Below are 12,536 nucleotides of genomic sequence, written 5' to 3'. Positions count from 1 at the left end.
CAGCATTTCACTGCAGAAATACCGCATTATTCTGGTCCTCATTGGCATGTGCAGAGCTTTTAAGCTGCAGCCCATTCAGAAGAATTTGCCTTTGCTGCACTCTTAGACTCAGAGAAGAAAGGCAGGCGGAACAGATGAGAAAGGCCACTCTTCTCTCCTGGCATGAGCAAGCGGCCCAATCTCTTCCCCCCCAAATTTTGTGGAAGTTTCGAGCCAGGAGGAAACACAAAGCAATTGGTAGAACGTACCCAATTAAGATGCTTGATTTGCATAATTAGCAAGCAATTTACATAATATGCAAATGAGGCTGCACAGATCTGGGACGTGTCCCTCTGCTGCTCAGGCCAAAGAGGCAGACCCCTGTCTCAAAAAAGCTCCTACAATCACAGAACTGTAGAACTGGAAGATACCCCAGGGGTCATCTAGTCCAACCCCCTGAAATGCAGGAATCTGAACTAGATCATACATGACAGACAGCCATCCAACCTCTGCTTAAAAACCTCCAAGGAAGGAGAGTCCACTGTCAAACAGCTCTTACCATCAGCAAGTTCTTCCTGGTGTTTATAAAGGTCAAGCCTTTTCACAAGCTTTTCTCTGGTCTACTGGCAGCACAGGAGACTCAGTAGCAGCACACAGGCTGAACTCCACAGGTCCTGGGTTCAAGCTCCACTGCAGGTTTGAGTTCCCTTATTCCACAATAGATTTGGACAAGGCCACTTAACATCTCTTGCCTGCTGTTTTCCATATGTGAGTCGTGGATAAAGCTAATCGCGAGAATTAGCTCTCAGCCCATTGTGGCCACGTGTCCTACTTTAAAAAGAACAATTCTCCACTCAAAGCCTGTCTATGTTTGATGGGAAATCTAGCTCACATCCAGTTAAAAAAAATAATCCATATGAAGGCAGAGCAGTTACCCATCAACAGGGAGCACCTAGTCAGCTGACTGAGCAGGCCTGCAGGTCACCCTCCTCCTCACTATGGTAAGATATATTTAAATAATAGCAATTATTTCATGCATAAATATGCATGCCTATGATCATACCTCAGTGCAGGGTTTCCAGCTGTTCTGCACTACAACTCCCATCATCCCTAGCTAGCAGGACCAGTGGTCAGGGCTGATGGGAATTGTAGTGCAAAAGCAGCTTGGAGACCCAAATTTGGAGAACACTGCCTTAGTGCATTCTGTGCAACTCTGTGCCATCTTTTGCCCTGTTTTTGGTAAGGCAATTCCTCGTTTTGGGCAATGCCTAAGTGGCCAACCTATCATTACTTTACTGTTTGAATAAAAATGTTCAGCTACATCCAGTCTGGGCCACATCCAATCCCCAAATAGTCCCCCCCCCTCCATGATTAGGTCATACCTTTTTTGCTTTCTACTCCATTACTAAGATTTGTGTAAAACAATACATCTCCTTCATGGACCTGGTGCAGGCTGCTGCCCACCAAATCTGCTCTTGCCACAATGCACCAGCAGGTCTCCAGCACGAATTGGCACTGTTTGCCCTTTCGCTGCTGCAAGCCTCCCCATGGCTGCCCTTTTGGATACTGTGTAAAACATTGTGTGTGTTTTCACTTGTACCAGAACAACAGTTGGAGGGTGTGTAGGTGTTATGAGGAATTCTCTCCAGGGGCAGCATTTGCTGCTATGCTGAGGAACAGGCTGCCAGAAAAGAATATGCATGCGCATGGTATCTGAATATGCAGGGCCGTCTTACCCATTAGGGTTAGTGGCGCCCTACGCCACGGCGCCCACCCATCAGGGGCACCTAGCAGCGAGAGTCCGGGACCGACCGGTAACAGTTGCGAGGGCATGCTGGATGGCGGCGGCAGCGGATCTTCCTACGGCCAGCCGCGCTCTGTCACTTCCTGCCTGGGAGAGGAGGCAGCGTCAGCGGTGCGCAAAGCTACGTAGAGCCCCCCTTCCTCCTGTCCGCCCCACGGCAGTAGAGGTACTGCTTAGGAAGCCTATGTGGCAAGCGAGCCTCGAGCTGCCCAGATCAGGGGGTGGGAAGGAGGAGGAGGGGTGCCAAGAACATCACCCCCTGCCCCTTCCGTTGAGGAAAAAGGTGGAGGAGGGATTCATTCAGATTTGGGGCAGTGGGAGGGGAAAGCTGGGGGGTGCACTACCATTAGGACTCAGTTTGGAGGTAAGTTTGGATTCGAGAGAGTGCTCTCCATGCAGTTAGTGGTTAAAAACAAACACACACCAACAAAAAATCCTTTAAAGACGGGGGCGGGTTTTAAGATCCTATTAGATTCAGCAGGGCTTACTCTCAGGTAAGTGCAGTTAGGGCTGCAGCCTTTGTGGCCCAAGTTTTGGGTCCTTTTTAGGTTCAGGATGTCACTGCTTTACACCCACCCCCCACAATATTTGAAAACGTCAGCTTTGTACTTAAAACACAAATTGGCCAGGAACTTCATTCTCTGTCGTTATCAATTTATTTAAAGAAGAACAAACTGGTGATTGCTTTAACTTTTTGATATGTGGTGATTTGTATCATGAGAATGAATTAGAAGAACTGCTGAGTCTTGAATGAGTCTTGCTTTGGAATTGAGGACGTCATTAGATTTTCTTCTGCCTTTTCATGTTATTTTGTTCTAAGGGCTTAGTAGAAATAATGTGTAAGCGTGGTGTAGCTCCCTTAAAAAAAGGCCAACAACTATGGGGGTACCCCCCCTTAAAAAAGGTCGACAACTCTGAGAAACGGGGTGTGGGGGGTGTGGAGGGATCTTTGCACCACAGCACCAGATATGCTTAAGACGGCCCTGTGAATATGGCATGCAAACCAAAGAAGTAGAGCTTGTGTGTTGTATAGTATATGCTCTTCTTTTCCTCCTTGAGAACCAGCATGGAGTAGTGGTTAGAGTGTCAGACTAGGACCTGGGAGAACAGGGTTCAAATTCCCATTTAGCCATGATAAAACTCACTGTGTAACCTTGGGCCAGTCATGGCCTCTCAGCCCAACCAACCTGACAAGGTTGCTGTAGGGATCAAATGAGAAGTGGGAGAAGCATGTATGCCACTTTGAACTCCTTGGAGGAAAAGGGAGGATGTAAATGCAATAAATGAATAAATGGATCACCAGCACTGCCACTGTTAGAGGAGGAAGGATCTCATGAACTATTGGCATCATCATATATGGCCACCAATTTGCTGGTCCTTAAACTGAACTACTGTGCTCCTTTATCTCCACAAAGGCCAAAAGAGGCATGTAACTAAGGCAGTAGATTGATCATGTTTAATAGCACAAATGGAGGTTCATATAACTGGTCTTCACTTCACTTTATAACCAGATGATCCTATGCAACTCACTCAAGATAATGACACAGTCCTGCCTGAATTCTCTGAACACGTCATCCCCCAGTATATACCTATCAGATGAACAGGTGCCATTTACTAAAAGGAGGAGAAATGTCATTTCAACCCCGTCTTGGTGCTGTGTTTCAGTGTTCTTTCCCTTATTTGAACAGAACTGGTCATAGTTGTGAAATATAAAGTTTTCTTTGCTTACTATGGTGTGGTGCCCTACAGTCTGACTCCATAATTTTATTATTATTATTATTATTATTATTATTATTATTATTATTATTATTTATATGCCACCCATCTGACTGAGTTGCCCCAGCCACAGTCCCAACAAAATATTATGCCATCTGTTTACATGTACACAGGCTGAGACCCTACCTGCCCGTGGACTGTCTCAACAGAGTTGTGCATGCTCTAGTTATCTCCTGCTTGGACTACTGCAACGCGCTCTACGTGGGGCTAATTTTGAAGGTGAACCGGAAACTGCAACTAATCCAGAATGCGGCAGCTAGACTGGTGACGGGAAGCGGCCGCCAAGACCACATAACACCGGTCTTGAAAGACCTACATTGGCTCCCTGTACGTTTCCGAGCACAATTCAAAGTGTTGGTGCTGACCTTTAAAGCCTTAAACGGCCTTGGCCCAGTATACCTGAAGGTGCGTCTTCACCCCCATCTTTCTGCCCAGACACTGAGGCCCAGCTTCGAGGGCCTTCTGGCGGTTCCCTCACAGCGAGAAGCCAAGTTACAGGGAACCAGGCAGAGGGCCTTCTCGGTAGTGGCGCCCGTCCTGTGGAACGCCCTCCCATCAGATGTCAAATAACTAAACAACTATCTGATGTTTAGAAGACATCTGAAGGCAGCCATGTTAGGGAAGTTTTTAATTACTGATGTTTTAATGTATTTTTAATATTTTGTTGGAAGCTGCCCAGAGTGGCTGGGGAAACCAAGCCAGGTGTGTGGGGTAGAAATAATATATTATTATTACAGTGGTACCTCAGGTTAAGTACTTAATTCGTTCCGGAGGTCCGTACTTAACCTGAAACTGTTCTTAACCTGAAGCACCAGTTTAGCTAATGGGGCCTCCCGCTGCTCCCGCACCGCCGGAGCCTGATCTCTGTTCTCATCCTGAAGCAAAGTTCTTAACCTGAAGCACTATTTCTGGGTTAGCGGAGTCTGTAAACTGAAGCATATGTAACCTGAAGCATATGTAACCTGAGGTACCACTGTATTACTATTATTATTATTATTATTATTATTATTACTATTATTATGACATCCATGGAATGCCTGATTTCTACCTAGAAAGGGCTTTAAAGTGAGCACACCAAACCTTTAAAAAGGGATGGTGAGGGGTTATTGATAGGACTGTATTTCTGACGAAGTTGTTTTTGCACATCTGTCAGGGTAAAGTTATACTATATTTAAGGAGCAAGGCCTGGCTAAGCCTCATGCTCAGTTTCATTAGCATGACGGGGAAGGCTCTACACGGCTCGCTCCCACCCCCACGTTGCACCCTTTCAGTCTTACATGCCTGTAGAAAGCAGAACAGATACCTAACAAAGGTACACATCTTGCCAGCATCTACTGCATAATTTCCCACATACTGTGCAGTTTCCATTTGCTTTGAAACCTGCTTGCTCTGTGCAACTGGCAAGTATCGCCACCAGGCCTGGAAGTTCTGAGGTGTGACGGACGTTGACTCATCTATGTTAGTAGCGTTGAGCTAAGCAAATATCCCTGCAAGGTTTGCTGCTCTGCACAGCTATCTCTCTGCAACTATGCTACCTGGTGCGGCACTTCCTGAAGCCACGCCTAACAGTCAAATTCAGCACAACCTTTTGTTTCCGATGCAGAAGTTTCAGTTCTGCAGAACTGACCAGCTGTGCATATCAATGCACACGCCGCAGACGCATGCAGCTGCACCTCTGGGACAAAGACAGAAAAGGGGGCAGGTTTGCAGAGGAGTCCAAGATTAGGCACCCAGCTGCTTGGCAATGACCACCAAACTCTGGTTTTGTACAAAATTATACACACTGAAATAACAAGCATTTTCCCCAGCTGAGTACATATGTTCCACCTTCTGCACAATCCTGAAAATCTGGTTCTTAACTATTAAGAGGCAAAAGAACAGGCACATTTGAATACATGTAAATGTTACCTGTTATAACCTAGAGGAGGTGTGTCAGGGCATGGCTATCAGCAGCACTGTATCCCAGTTTCTCTGATAACTGCTGGAGGGCTTTTGCGTTAAGATGTTCAAACACTTTTGATATTTAAGACATCATCTTCCTGCAGAAATTAAGGGACTTCGGTGCTTCAGTTCCCATTCCCAAGTCTCTCTCTGGATGCTGAGTCACTGGATTTCTGTATATGATCATGGCCACCATCTAACGGATTGTCCCTGACCTCATAGGAAGTTTAAGATAGTACTGAGCTGTAGTAAAAGGCAAAGGTAAAGGATCCCTGACAGTTAAGTCCAGTCGCGAACGATTCTGGGGTTGTGGCGCTCATCTCACTTTACTGGCCGAGGGAGTCGACGTTTGTCCGCAGACAGTTTTTCCGGGTCATGTGGTCAGCATGACTAAGCTGCTTCTGGCAAAACCAGAACAGCACACGGAAATGCCGTTTACCTTCCTGCTGGAGTGGTACCTATTTATCTACTTGCACTTTGACGTGCTTTCAAACTGCTAGGTTGACAAGAGCTGGGACAGAGCAACGGGAGCTCACCCCGTCGCGGAGATTCGAATTGCTGACCTTCCAATCGGCAAGCCCAAGAGGCTCAGTGGTTTAGACCACAGCGCCACCCGCGTCCCCGAGTTGTAGTTGTTGTGTGCAAAGTCACAGTTGTATGAGTTGGCTCCAAATCCAAGGCAACATCCTAACTGGAATGCCCATCTTTCCTTGGCGTAGCCTTCCTTGGCTACATCAGGGCAGGCATATCCTTCCAACCATCACCTAAACCTGCCTTCCCCAATTGGGTGCCCTCTAGATGTTTTAGACTACAGCTCCCATCAATCACATCCAGCATGGTCAGTGGTTGGGGATTATGGGAGTTGTGGCCTGGAACATTCGGAGACACCACAGGTTAGGGAAAAGGCTGACCTAAATGCATGACATTCATAATAGGCAGCATGATGGAGCCAAAGTAAGTTTCCTTGAGAGGTAATGCAGCAAGACGACAGGAGGTTACGCACCTTTCACATAGTCTCTCTCAACTCACTTTCTGAATCACTAGAAGGCTGGGTGCCCTAAAGTGACACACTCCTGTGTTTTGCAAACACAGGTCCTGATTCTGCCATAAACCTACTTTCAGGCTGCAGGAAATAAGGCCTAGTTAAAATAAGGACACCCAAAGCCAGGGGGGGTGGGAGAGAGTAGGTGGAATATCAGCTGTCACATGAGAAGCAGGGCTTTAGCCCTTCATATGCCTTCTCTTCCCTCTGACTTTTTATAAATGAGTGAATTGTAAATCTTTGCAACGTCCCTCAGGCAGTGCTTCCCAGAGCCTATGCTGAGTCCAATGTCAGATTCATGTCTGGGTAATACAGTGGTACCTCTGGTTGCAAATGGGATCCATTCTGGAGGCTCATTTGCAACATGAAAAAAGCGCAACCCGCAGCAGCACGTCTGTGCATGCGCGGGTTACGATTCGCCGCTTCTGCGCACGTGCGTGATGTCATTTTTGCGCTTCTGCGCATGCGGCAAAACCCAGAAGTAACCCTTTCCAGTACTTCCGGGTCGCCACGGGACGTAACCTGAAAGAACGTAACATGAAACGGACGTAACATGAGGTATGACTGTATTTCTGAGGAAATACCCTACATTAGGAAAATTAGGTCATAGGTTCCAGCCCACCCCACCCTACTAATAAATCCTTAGCTTCATTCTTTCACTCATGTTCCATTTCTGCCATTCCTTGTGTCATGCTGAGAACCCACTTTGATTCACAGGATGCTAGAGCAGGTACTAGAAACACCACAAGCAGACACTTTTCCTCTGGGGAAGAAAGGATGGCATTTGCCTGCGTACATTATCTAAAGTAGGTCTTATTTGGCAAATTATAGCTGGAGCAGCTGTGGACCTCCTTCACTGCCATCAGATTAAGCACATGGGAATCTGTCTCATAAAGAGACAGATCACCAGTCTGTATAACTCAGTATTATCTACTGACTGCCAGGGGTTCTCCAAGGGCTCCAGACAAGCTTTCCCAGACCAATCAGGAGAGGATGGGGTTTCAACCTGGAACCTTTTGCATGTGCTCCACCATCGAGGTACAACCCTTGCTCAAAGTACCCAAAGCGCGAATGCAATATGAGCAGAACTACAGCTCAGTGGAAGAGCTTTGAAGGCTCAATTGCTGGTGACTTTCAGTCAGGCTGGAAAAAAGGACTTCTGCCTGAAACCCTGGAGAACTGCTGCCAGTTAGTGCAGACGACACTGCATGAGATGGATCAGTATTCTGACTTGATATAAAGCAGCTACCTACATTGCACCATGCAGAATATAAGTGGTTTATCATCATTCTATTAATTAATCATTTTATTTGTATGCCACCTTTCCATAGTTAAAATGCTCAAGGCGGCTTACAACATGAAAAAAATGTGCATAATGACAAACATCACAAAAGTAGTCATAAACAATAAAACTCATCAAAAAGTAAACAACCAAATTGAACATTTTCCACAGAAATCTAAAAAGATACTGATTTTTTTTTGTATCTTTATTTTTATATCAACAACAACCCCTCTCCCAACAAAACCCCTGAAACAACACCCCGGTGCAGGAGTCTGTTCCTCTGGTCTGTGGCCCCCCTGCACTCTGGATCTGCTCATTTCTTAAGAACTTAGAAAACTACTTTCCATCACCTTCAGGCCACTGGTTCCTTTTGCTCACTATTGGACACACTGGCAGCAGTTTTCATTCTAGGGAGCCAGCAATGTATACTTTGTACATCTTTCCATCTCAATCCGCAAAGGCATGGAGCTTTAATGATTGCTATCCTGGCCTTGGAATGCATTTCAGCTTTCCTCCTGGGAACAACGCATGCAAACGTTCAGCCTGATCCCAACCACGCTCTGTATTTTGTTTCACACAAATCCATGGTAATGCAGCTAATGAGCCCTGACCAGGACAGACTTGCTAGCTGGGCTAGACATCCTCCCTTGCCAATCAGATTTCAGTGCAGATAAATCTCCACTGGTGGGCATTAAAATGGAATATATATATATGCATGGATGCTAGTGCTACTGGCTTTCTCTAAAGGTTGCTGAAAATCAATAGCAAAGCTTCCAGTTATTCCAACAGCCCTGTCAGGAACGGACTTGTTGCATTTGGTGAGATTACATCTATGCTTAAAGGAAAGCGTACCTGTGACATAAAAGGCCTAAGAAGCAGGAAACTATATGGCATACTATAACACAATCACAGTGTGGCCATTGATTCATTTTAAGCCAATATCAAATCAACACATAGCAAACCTGTTTTGCTGTGAAGGGATCATATCCCTGTCTATCGCCACTACAAGGAGGGAGAGTCTAAGAAGCACATATGTAAACATTGCTCCAGTTTGGCACCTGAGAAGGCAGCATGTCTCACTGTCCAAGGTTTCTAAAGTTACAACTGGTGTGCAATTTTATAACTTGTGGATTCCTTTTTATCGCAAGTAAAGGAAATGGCTTTCTACTATTGCCCATTTCAGTGCAAGGTTATGGTCTTTACCACCAAACGGTTGAACACATCCACTTTTCCAAATCCAGTTTTATCATTTGCTTTTTATTTTATGTTTAGCATTTATGTTGCTTGAGCAGAGGAGGGACACTGACAGCACAGTTGGCACAAAGGAAGAACAACCCAAAGCCTGATTTAAAAAAATCCCCACAACACTATTTTTCTTAGTAGGTCAATGGCTCTTCCCCCCTCCACGCATTCCTAAAAAGAAAAACAGGGATGACCCTCTAATTAAGGATTCTGCTCCCCCGCTCATCACTTTAACTAGGATTATAGTAAGAACCCTATAAATTACATATAAAGCAGTCTACACACGGGAATCGTAAGCTCCTTACGTTTTCCTAAATGCAAGAGCCAGGCTTTAAAAATACATATTCATGACACAGACAGTAGTCATAATTATAATACTAGACAAAGGAATAATGGTGCTAACATTGCTGCTGGCTCCTGGAATCGATTATCCCAAGGGATAGATTATTATTATTATTATTGATCCCAGGAATTTTGCAGAAACCAACCAACATAAACGGAACAGAGGCCCAACCTTGTATTCTCGCTCAAGCTTGGGCAATTCTTGTCCATTCCTCGGAGAGTTATTAGGGGGCGGGGAAGAGAAAGAAGAGGAATTGTAGTACTGTATTACAACTTTCAGAAAAGTCAGAGATCCATCGTGCCCCGTCAGATTGGGGAAGTTTGCCCAGAACGAGAGATTCTGCTGCCCATGTCCGAGGTACTGGATTTATCCCTCTTACACGACCCCCCGCCCCACCAACCCTCCGGCACCGCGCCCCTTTTGCGGTCCGTTCTCCCCGCTTTTTGCTTTGCCCAAAAGCTCGTCGCTTTGTAAGAGGGAGGAACGCAAAGCGAGCAGGAATTTGCAAGGAGATCCGAGCACATGTGGTTCAAGCTATACGGGTGGGGAGAGAAAGGCCAACCCCAAGGGAAAGATTAAAGTAAAGCCAGCTTTAGCTTTTAAGAGAGAGAGATCGCTGCAACTGGGGGAGAGATTATTGGAGGAACTAAGCAGGATCCCGCTCCAGAAGCATTCCTCTGCAAGCTAGGCTCAGCCTCCATGCGCGCAACTTGCTCGCCAAGGCTTGCTGCCCCTGCTGCACTGCATCCAAGGCTGGGACTGCAGTGGAAGCGGCTTCCCTGCACAAGCTTCCTCCCTCCCCGATTTCCATGTTGCGAAAGAGAGAACTGGTTGGTTTCCAAACCTGCGTCTCGCACATCTTCTCTGCCGGTGCCTCCCTAAGTCCATTTCGCAAACGCCTCCTCCTGCTCCCTGCTTACCTGGTGTCTGCCCAGCGATTTCCTGGTCTGTTGCTGCCGTTTCCAAGCGATCGTCTTTTCCCTGCGCGCCTTCCTCCCTCTCCTCTCTCTCTCTCTCTCTCTCTCTCTTCCACAATGCCTTTTCCTTTCCCCCCTTTCCTCCTCCTCCTCCGCCTCCTCCTGTGGTAATTCCAGGATAGCTCCTCGGGGCGATCTGCTAATCCTCGTGCATCTGGCATTAAAATCCAAGCAGCAGCTCCGGGAACGGGTCTCTTCTTCGGAGGGGAGCTGGCGAGCGAAAGCGGCGAGCTGCAGATTCCCAGCACAGCCAAGCGAGGCGGGCGATGCGAGCGAGCCAGACAATGGAGACGAGAGGCACCGCAAAGGCGCGCGCCATCTCCTGGAGACCTCGCGCACGGCCGCCGTGAACCCTGGCGCTTTAAAAAGGGCTCCGGCTGCTTTCTGGACTTTGTGGAGGAGCCGAAGGCATATATGATCGTGTCCGCCTTTCTGTGCTTCTGCAGAAGCTCATCCGCTGGAGTTTGATGCTGCATTGCGCGCGGGGGAACCGACGGGCCCCCTTGCATTTCACACGGCAAAGTTCTTTGCTCCTCTGCTCGTCTCCGAGTCCAAAGACTCGCCATAGACTCGCAAAGACTCGCCATATCTGCAGTTCTTGCATAAAAAGGTAAAGGTAAAGGTACCCCTGCCCGTACGGGCCAGTCTTGACAGACTCTGGGGTTGTGCGCCCATCTCACTTAAGAGGCCAGGGGCCAGCGCTGTCCGGAGACACTTCCGGGTCACGTGGCCAGCGTGACATCACTGCTCTGGCGAGCCAGAGCCGCACACGGAAACGCCGTTTACCTTCCCGCTGGTAAGCGGTCCCTATTTATCTACTTGCACCCGGAGGTGCTTTCGAACTGCTAGGTTGGCAGGCGCTGGGACCGAGCAGCGGGAGCGCACCCCGCCGCAGGGATTCGAACCGCCGACCTTTCGATCGGCAAGCCCTAGGCGCTGAGGCTTTAACCCACAGCGCCACCCGCGTTCTTGCATACATGCATGCAAAAATAAATTACGGTTAAGGTATTTCTGTTTCCTGCTGGGGACACGATCCAAGGAGTTTTGTGGAAGACCCTGTTGAAATGATTAAGAAACCAGCAACAGTTCAAAATATTTAAAAAGGAAACGGCAACTCCATCTCATTTCTTCAAAATGTCACTGTTTCGGGGTGGGATTCAGTCATATAATACTAGTCAATTCAGGTTGCACAGTTTAAGTCGATTTGGTGCTCTTGCACAACAAACCCACTTCTCCACCCACCAAAAAACCTTTGGGCATTTTGCGGTAAGGAAAATGATTGGAAAGTCAGAGGTAACATTTGTTTAACACAGCGTTGCCTAACCTTGTCAACACATCCAAATCAATTCTCATTAAACAAGTCCTCTCATTACTGGGCCGTTGTATTTCCTTTTGCTGATGGTAATTACATGATTGGTCCTAGTTAACAAGAAGTTGGATGGAAGATTTTGCTTTTCCTATAATAGTATGAAGAGTAAGATTCCGAAACAGGCTTCTGGTAGATGTTTACAGACATTGAGAGGCCCCAAATGACAATTCTGGAAGGTAGTTGGGGTAGCCCTATTGTACTCTGAAGACAAACATATTTACTGTGGCATAAGCTTTTGTGGGCCTGAGCCCACTTCATCAGAATGGTGATGATTTTTTAGTTTGCATCAAGACCTGAGTTGAATGAAGCTGGCCATTTCCCAGATACGGGAGTGACTTGCGCTAGAGCACTATCAACACTGACATGTTTCAAACAAAACCTAGTAAATAATGCAATAATAAGCCTACTCTCTGCAACAGACATCATCAAATGGTTTATGATGTTTTTTGGTACCCGAGTTTAAAAGCCCTACTATTACACACAGAAATCTGCTTCTGGTTCCATAACCCTATTCATTTCAGCAGCCAAATTTAACAAATAAAAATATTGCTGCTGAGATTCATTGACTTCTTTTGATCACAGGCTTTAAATGGATAAAGGGAGTTGACCTTTGGTCCTGAAATGGCCAAGCCTCCTCAAAACAAGAGGTAAGAACGTGAAGAGCTCTGCTGGATGCGTCCAAATGCCTATCTAAACTGGCATTCTGTTCTGGCGGTGGCCAACCAAATACCCATGGGAAGCCCACAATCAGGACACATCTGCAACATCACTCTCTCCAGCT

At 46.8% G+C, this 12,536-nt stretch overlaps 1 protein-coding gene across 2 annotated transcripts in view; it reads right to left on the bottom strand.

Annotated features, from left to right (window-relative positions):
- The window catches only part of PIK3C2B (phosphatidylinositol-4-phosphate 3-kinase catalytic subunit type 2 beta), an 89,045-nt gene extending 78,368 nt beyond the window's left edge, over positions 1-10,677 (bottom strand). The window contains exon 1 of one of the 2 annotated variants that reach the window (XM_079982323.1): positions 10,254-10,677. The gene's annotated coding sequence lies outside the window, so the exon portion shown is untranslated. The remainder of the gene's footprint in view (positions 1-10,253) is intronic. The other variant, XM_079982322.1, reaches the window with a different exon arrangement.
- Between the last annotated feature and the right edge of the window lie 1,859 nt (positions 10,678-12,536).

This window comes from Podarcis cretensis (assembly GCF_951804945.1).
Source record: "Podarcis cretensis genome assembly, chromosome: 6".
Classification (NCBI taxonomy): Eukaryota; Metazoa; Chordata; class Lepidosauria; order Squamata; family Lacertidae; genus Podarcis; species Podarcis cretensis.
This window is presented reverse-complemented; position numbering and strand designations above follow the sequence as displayed.